The sequence below is a fragment of the Gopherus evgoodei genome, chromosome 16 (genome assembly GCF_007399415.2).
Source record: "Gopherus evgoodei ecotype Sinaloan lineage chromosome 16, rGopEvg1_v1.p, whole genome shotgun sequence".
Lineage (NCBI taxonomy): Eukaryota > Metazoa > Chordata > Testudines > Testudinidae > Gopherus > Gopherus evgoodei.
Genome location: NC_044337.1, coordinates 13,549,938 through 13,558,139, shown reverse-complemented (window position 1 = coordinate 13,558,139; position 8,202 = coordinate 13,549,938).

The following is an 8,202-nucleotide window of genomic DNA, read 5'->3' as shown; positions in this document are numbered from 1 at the left end:
GTCCCTCCGCTCCACGGCGGAAGGACCCTCCGCGCCGAATTACCATCAAAGCAGGACCCGCTGCTGAAGTGCAGCCGGGTCTTTGGCAGTAATTCGGTGGCAGGGGGTCCTTCCATTCCGGGACCCGCTGCCAAAGTGCCCCAAAAACCCGCGGTGGGGGCCCCCCGCCCCCCAAATTACCGCCGAAGACCTGGCTGCGCTTTGGCAGCAGGTCCCACTTCGGCGGTAATTTGGAGGCAAGGTCCGCCACCGCAGGTCTTCGGGACACTTCAACGGCGGGTCCCGGAACAGAAGGACCCCCCACCGCTGAATTACAGCCAAAGTGGGGGGCCCCCCCCGATGCCGAAGACCGCAGGCCCCCGGAATCCTCTGGGCCACCCTGTGTATGACCTGCCAAGGTTTGCCTTAAATCTAGGTCCCCCAGCAGCACATTGTGCAACCTGCAGAACACAAACTTAGGAACCCTCTCCTTGTCCTGGTTCTTTCACAGTTAAGATAATTTTCTTCCGTTAGAAATGGCTATGAACCCAGGAGGAACCAGGAGAGATTTGGCCTACTTAAGCTGGCACATTTCAGGCCACTGAGACAGCCACTGTCCCAAGGCCGCTCTCTCCTCCTATCTATCGCGCTCTGATTTGATTCGCTGCTATGGCTGAGGTTCTCCTAATGCTCGGGGTAAATGCTGTGGTCATTGTGCATGGTATGGACAATTCTTAGAGCAACGAAGTGATACTTTAAGTGACAGAACCCAGCTGCCCTGGAGAGGTTTAGTTTTTCTGCCCAGATGGTGTTAATGTATTTTTTTTCCTTTTTAACCCTATGTCATTTGTTTTGATGTTGGGCTTTGTTTGTTTGTTTTGTTTGCTTCCTTTTAAATACTTTTCAAACTTATATATAGATATATATACTTGTGTCACTTTTGATTGTTTTCATATGTTTTGGAAAACTTGACAAATTGTACTTTTGAGGTTCTTTGCTTCAAATGTATCTCCCCCCCCCCCAAGGACTTGCATCTGAATAAGCTTCAGAACAGGGAGCTGATTTCAAAGTGTTTGTACATGCTCATGCTTGTGAATCTTTCAATTAGATGCAGAACTAGATGGGGCTACAAACATTGCTCACCTGTCTCCCTGCCCATGGAGAGCCTGGGCTTAGCATTTGTTCATGTAACTCTCCATTCTGTGCTGAGAGGCTAATGCAGATAGCCTAAAGCACTTGCAATTCTGCCTATCTCTTGGAGTACCACAGATGTGAGAGCAACAAGGAGCTTGATAGGGTCCCCTCCGTGCACTGACAACTGCTATGTTGGTGGAGCTGATACCACTCAGTAGTTCCCAACCATGGTTAATGCAGGATTTGGCCTTGCAGCATAGCCAGAACCAAATGATGCTTTAACCGTAGTCTAGCCTTGGCTTTTAGCAGGATAGCGCTCTGTTTTAGGAACACAGTTAAAACCTGGCTTGTTTCCATCTGTTACGAGACTGAATTGTGTCAGGGTCTTCTGTGTTGTAACCAGGGTTTTAATGTGACAAGTGGGTGTGGAAGCTTGGAGGACACAGGTGTGACCACCAGCTCCGGGATACAACTACAGGAAGTTGCTGTTTTTGCACAGTTTGATTATGTCCCATGCTTCCTGAGAAGCCAGTCACTGTATAGATGTAATTGACCTCCAGAGGGATCAGTAATTCAATGGGAAAGTTAAGGAGGTCCCAGCTGAACAGTGCTCCTAGTTCATAGCTTCCCACAGTGCGACTTGTCCTTCCTGTTATGACTTGTCTGCTCCACCTGGTTCTGAGTGCAGGGAGAGATGGAACACTTGTTTCAGCTTTGCCATCTACCACTTTCTCCCCACATGTGACTGAGATCTTGTACTGCCATCTGCATTGGCTTGGCACTTGTTCCTCCAGGCCCAAGGAGATACAGGGCATAGTTTGTGGAGAACAACGTTAACAGACCCAGCTTGGACAGGGAACAGTCTCATCTGCTGTCTGCTTACTGACACTCTTTAATGTAAAACTTATCCTCTGATCATCCATCTGCACACACTCCTTTCCCCAACACCATAGCTAGAATTGTCTTATCCTTGCTGCTATTGCCAGTGTTGCTGACACAGTCACTGGATACAAGCCCCTAGGATAACTTTAAAAATAACTTAAGAAGATTGGAAGGCAGGATGATGGCAGGGGCAGAGGCTGGTGTGGGGAAAGGCAGGATGGGGGCAGGAGATGAGTTAAACTTGTCTGATGCCTCCACAAATTTAACTGTGATGAGAGGTCACTCCATATTTGAGAAGTGAATGCCAGAACAAGAGCTGAGCCTTAACTCAGCAAAAGCCCTTCAGAGACAGACCCTAGGACGATTCCAAAGATCCTCTTGGGTGTGGAGATGGGCCTGAGACTGAACTGTAAGCAAAATCTTTTCAAAGTCAGTCTGTGTTTGTGAGGACTGATAGATTCACACAGGTTAATCTGACAAGAGTGTTCTGGTCTATACAGTTTATAAATGCCTGAGGAGTAGAGGAGGCAATATCCATAAGCTAGTCAGGATCTATACAAGACAGGTACTTGCACAAGAGAAAGAAGGGTTTTGTCTGAGCACAGGCCTGGGATCCAGGAACTCCTGTGTTCTAGTACTGGCTCTGTAGCCTTAGGCTAGTCATTGAGCTCTGTGTGCCTCAGTTTCCTCATCTGTAAAAACAATAGGTATAACTATTTACTTGTCTGCTCCCTAAGGACACAATGAGGCTTAATCCATGACAGTAAAGCACTTCTGGAGGTGAATAGGTGCTAAGTAATTATTATACATGGGTCCATCCTGAGACAGACCTGCCATCTCCAGCTATGTCTCATCAGAGCACACAACATGGTGCAATTCTGATTTTGTGACTGTCTCTGGGAACACCTGGTCCCTTCACAGATAGGGAGTTTGAATTCTCAGGGCTGCCCTGAGTGTGCTGGCTAGCCTATGCAGATCAATCCTATTGGGCCTTCCTGCTCCACCAGGGTAAAGCTTCCTCAGTGCAGCCCTGAGGACATACACATCCCTATGTTAGCTGGAAATTTCAGTTAACCAGAGTGGCGCTGAGTTGAGCCAAGTAAGAAAACTAAGACAGGGACTGTCAATGCCAATTGAAATAAGGCTGGAGAGTGATTTCTGAGGCATTCAGAACTAAATGATGTGGCAGAGAGACTGCTCTCACAGTATCCTCCCAGGACTGAGGCTTATCCCCTTCCTCTACACAACCTCAATTTTCACTGAATGTTAAACAGTAGGGCAAACATAACATGAGTGCTTAAATCAGTGCTTCTCCGCAAAGATGGCACTGACAATGGACCCTCCACCTGGAGTTTAGGTAACCTGCACCCTGGCTAGAGGTCTCACTTGTCAGAGACAATGGCATAGCCTTGAGCCTCCAAAGTGCTGAGTGCCCTCCATTCCCAGTGCAGTCAACAGGAAAGACATTTTACAGTAGGTGTTCAGCCCTTAGCAAGTCTTGTAGGAGCAATAGCCTCTATGTATTGACGTATCAAGATGTGTAGCCTTAACTAGCAACACCTAATAGCACAAGAATAGTTAATTTGTACAGGGCTAAGAAGACCGGTACAGCACTGATAATCTGAGACCATGAACACAACACTATCGATAGTTCATCTTCCCCATTCACATTATAACTCTTAACTACTCCAGACAGGGTACTGGCCTAACCACTTACATCCTGGCAACTAAGCACTCTGGTTCCTGTGCTGAAGCACACCCAGCCCTGAATATTAGGGTATGTACATCCTAACATTTAGTGGTGATGAAGTGAACACACAGACAAAAGAGGGTTGTTTTTTAACTCCTGTTGTGTGGATTAGGCATCTTCTGGGGTCACTTGTTTGGGTCTCTTTCTAGGGAAATGAGTGCAAGGAGGGTGGCTGACCACACTTTTCTAAATGAACCCCTTCCAATCCAATTAGTGGAGCCTCACTTAAGGCAGTCTCAGAGCTGTTTGTGCTGCACTTTCCCTTCAGGAAGATAATTTATTTGGGGCCGAGGCAGCAGCCACCAGGCTGTGGACACTGGAATAAGATCCCATTTCAAAGAAAATATGTGGCCTCTGGAATGATGCAAAGGGGTTTGCTCAAAGTCAGATGCTAAACGATGGCTTGTGCTCAAAAAGATAGAATTAAAAGTAGTAGGAACCACTTGTCTCCAAGACAACCAGAGTGTATAAAACAAGAGGAATAATGGTTTTATCAGTGATTGATTAAAAGCGAGATTGGGGGCTGGATAGGAAGGCAGCACTTATAAGTAAAGATGGAAGAATTCCTGCTGCACTCAAACACCTCTCTTACAGATTAAATTCTGACTCCAAATATCTGTCACTGAGAGAAACTCTGTCATTTTTGCTTGTTAAAAACAAAAAAATGTTTTAAGTAAGGCTAACAATTAACCAAATACGTATTTCCTTGTTTAAAAAAGTTTCTGTTGTATTAAGCAACTTCTGCTTTCACTGTGTCCATTGATCAGACTGATGTTGAGAAGTCTGGTTTGAACACTTGTACATGGTGAAACCAAGTTAATTAATTAATTAAATTAAAATGCATATCTGTTGCTTCCTTACTACTCTGATTGAATTAACTTTTCCGTTGTTTCCATAGGGATACCTGCTCTGTATTAAACCTAGTGCTTAACAATCTCTTGCTCCTCTGTCTGTGAATATGGTTTATTTTGATACGTTACTGTTCCATTTGTTGTCATGTGTCTAATTAAACATGGAAGGAACTGCTGTGTGTTGATCCAGTTCAGTTACTTTTTGCTTTCATGACTCCAAAGGGATATGATTTTTTTTGTCACTGGGAGTGGGGGGGAAAGAAGACTATTGTTTTGAAGTGAGGTGGATGGGAAAATCAGGACAATATTCAGTTATACAGATTGCTTGGCAGAGTGTCACCAGGCTTATCTGCAGTGGATATGCCCAGTATTCATGGGCATAACCATCCTGAGTGAGGAAGCTGACTGTGAGAAGGACTCTCTTACACTACTTTAGTGCCACTGTGACTTCCTACTTAAAGGACTCAATCTTGCAAGCTCCTGAGTACACTCATCTCCCATTGAGTTCAGTGGGAGTACCAGGTTCTCAGCAGGCCCTGGATAGGCAGGGTGAGAAGGGGGAATAGTATGAATCTGTACAGTCCCCAGGGAGCTAGAAATATAGTAGTGCAGTGATTCGGTATGTACTGAGAGAGACCCTCTACCAGCTGTGAGGTGGGCTGTGTAAAATTCCAAGTTGAGTAGATGCCATCAGAATCTAGATTTTATACTGTAAGACTCCTGCTGAACTCATGTCCAATTCAGTATAGGATGGTTTCTAGAATTAAGCCCAAATTTTATCCACTTTGTGATTTTTTGGTTTTGAAATTTAAGTTGAGGAAAGCCTCGAGCTCTGTACCAATTTCAAAGCTGCAGGGCAAGGTAAATAGCACACTACATGTCGCAAGATATAGTTTGAGTCACAAATGTGAAAGATAAATTCCGTCCATCAGACTCGGGGGCACCCCCTGCAGTCACACAGAAGATGAATGTTTCTGCTAAAGGGATCAGTAGTTAGTAGCAGAAATAGTTAACGTTTTTTGCTATTTAAAATTGCCATCCTTAGGCTTCAGATCAATACCTCATTGAGATTAACTGAAGGCAGTTTCCACCTCTCTTATCTATCTGACGGAACAGCCTGACTACTGCACTGAGTCACTGTGAGAAGCTTTGCTGCTCAACCAAAAGAGTTAGAAACATAATTTTAACTAATATCCTCAGCAAAGCACTAGTATAGGCTCAATCTTACCCCTGGAAAGTTTTCTCCAATACAAAAAGATTACTGGATTTGCTTTAAGGTTGTTAAAACATGATGGGGAATGAACTAGAGATTCTAAAAATCATTTTCAACATTTCAGCTTTGCTGTCCCAAATAAACGATTTATAGACAACCCTGAGCACCTTTAACAGTTTGCACTTTACTGTCATGGGACCAGCAGAGGGAGCACTGACTCGCTATATTCCCACAGATGGCCTGAAATAATCCAGAATGCTGATGTACAACCAAGGAAGGAAAATAAACAGTCTGGTTTATACTCAAACAATAACAGGAAGGAATCAGCTGCTTGCCCTGTGGAGGAGGATAAAATGTGCAGGGAGATACTTTCAATACCCTACTGTTTTTTCCTAGCTATGATGGATGGAAAAAATTACAGTGTAAAATCATAGTTGTCAGCAAGGCTCTGTCTACACTTTAAGTTCAAAGGTGTTGGGACAGATCTTTGCTTGTAAAACCCATACAGTGCTTTGGGTCCTCACATATGAGCTGTAGCAGGCATTTTACAAGCTTTGTTTGTATTGATTTGACTGCCTGGGTTGAGCTAGTTCGTGTCTGGCTGACTTTGTGCAGTCAGTGTTTAATTTATCACTAGGGTGAATGGAGAGCAACAGGTGTAACAGCTGCATGCATTACAACCGGTTTTGCCTAAGACCATCTCACAAAACAGCCACACTTTTCACTGCACATGCTCTGCTGCAGGGTCTTGAGAATCCTGTTTCCCCTGCTTCAAGCATCCCTGTGGGTAGTTTTAGTGGAACTCCCTAGTTTTGGGTATATAATGCCCAGTCCTTGCTGCGGGTAGCTATAATGCACATTTGACCTTCATGAGCACCATTGCCATAAAACTGCAGAATCTTGTGATAGCTTCCTACATTTTTTGCCTCCTATGATGGCTACTTAAATTAAAAAAAAAACATTGTTTATGCTAGGATCTGGCCTGAGATCCATTTGCAGAGCCTTGGTTGGGATCATAGAATCATAGAAGATTAGGGTTGGAAGAGACCTCAGGAGGTCATCTAGTCCAACCCCCTGCACTTGTCTTTGTTGAACCTTATCAGATTTCTTTTGGCCCAATCCTCCAATTTGTCTAGGTCACTTTGGACCCAATCTCTACTCTCCAGTATATCTACCTTTTCCCCTATTTTAGTGTCATCTGCACAGTTGCTGAGGGTGCAATCCATCCCATCATCCAATAAAGATGTTGAACAAAACCGGCCCCAGGATGGACTCCTGGGGGACTCTGCTTGATACTGGCTGCCAGCTAGACATTGAGATATTGATCGCTACCTGTTGAGACCGACAATCCAGCCAGCTTTCTATTCACCTTATAATCCATTCATCCAATCCATACTTTTTTAACTTGCTGGCAAGAATACTGTGGGAGACCATATCAAAAGCTTTGCTAAAGTCAAAATATATCACATCCACTGCTTTCCATATCCACAGCATCTTCTAGGATGAGATAACTGGCTCTCCGGTTGGTCAGGCATGATTTGCCCTTGGTGAATCCATATTGACTGTTCCTGATCACCTTCCTCTTCTCCAAGTGCTTCAGAATGATTTCCTTGAGGACCTGCTCCATGATTTTTCCAGGGACTGAGGTGAGGCTGACCTGTCTGTAGTTTCCTGGGTTCTCCTCCTTCTCTTTTTTTAAAGATGGGCACTATCTTTGCCTTTTTCCAATAATCTGGTATCTCCCCCGATTGCCACAAGTTTTCAAATATAATGGCCAATGGCTCTGCAATCACATCAGCCAATTCCCTCAGCACCCTTGGATGTATTAGATCTGGCCTCTAGTCTTGTGCATGTCCAGCTTTTCTAAATAGTCCTTAACCCGTTCTTTCACCACTGAGGGCTACTCACCTCCTCCCCATACCATGTTGCCCAGGACAGCAGTGAGGGAGCTGACCTTGTCTGTAAAGACCGAGGCAAAAAAAGTATTGAGTACTTCATTTTTTTCCACATCATCTGTCACTAGGTTGGCTCCCTTGTTTGTTAAGAGTCCCACACTTTCCCTGATCTTTTTCTTGTTGCTAACATACCTGTAGAAACCCTTCTTGTTATCCTTCACATCCCTTGCTAGCTGCAACTCCAGTTGTGTTTTGGCTTTCCTAATTACACCCTTGCATGCTCGAGCAATATTTTTATACTCCTCCCTAGTCATCTGTCCAAGTTTCCACTTTTTGTAAGCTTCCTTTTTGTGTTTAAGATCACCAAAGATTTAACTGTTAAGTCAAGGTGGTCACCTGCCATATTTGCTATTCTTTCTGTACATTGGGATAGTTTGTTCCTGCATTCTCAATGAGGTTTCTTTAAAATACAGTCAGCTTTCCTGGACTCCTTTCCCC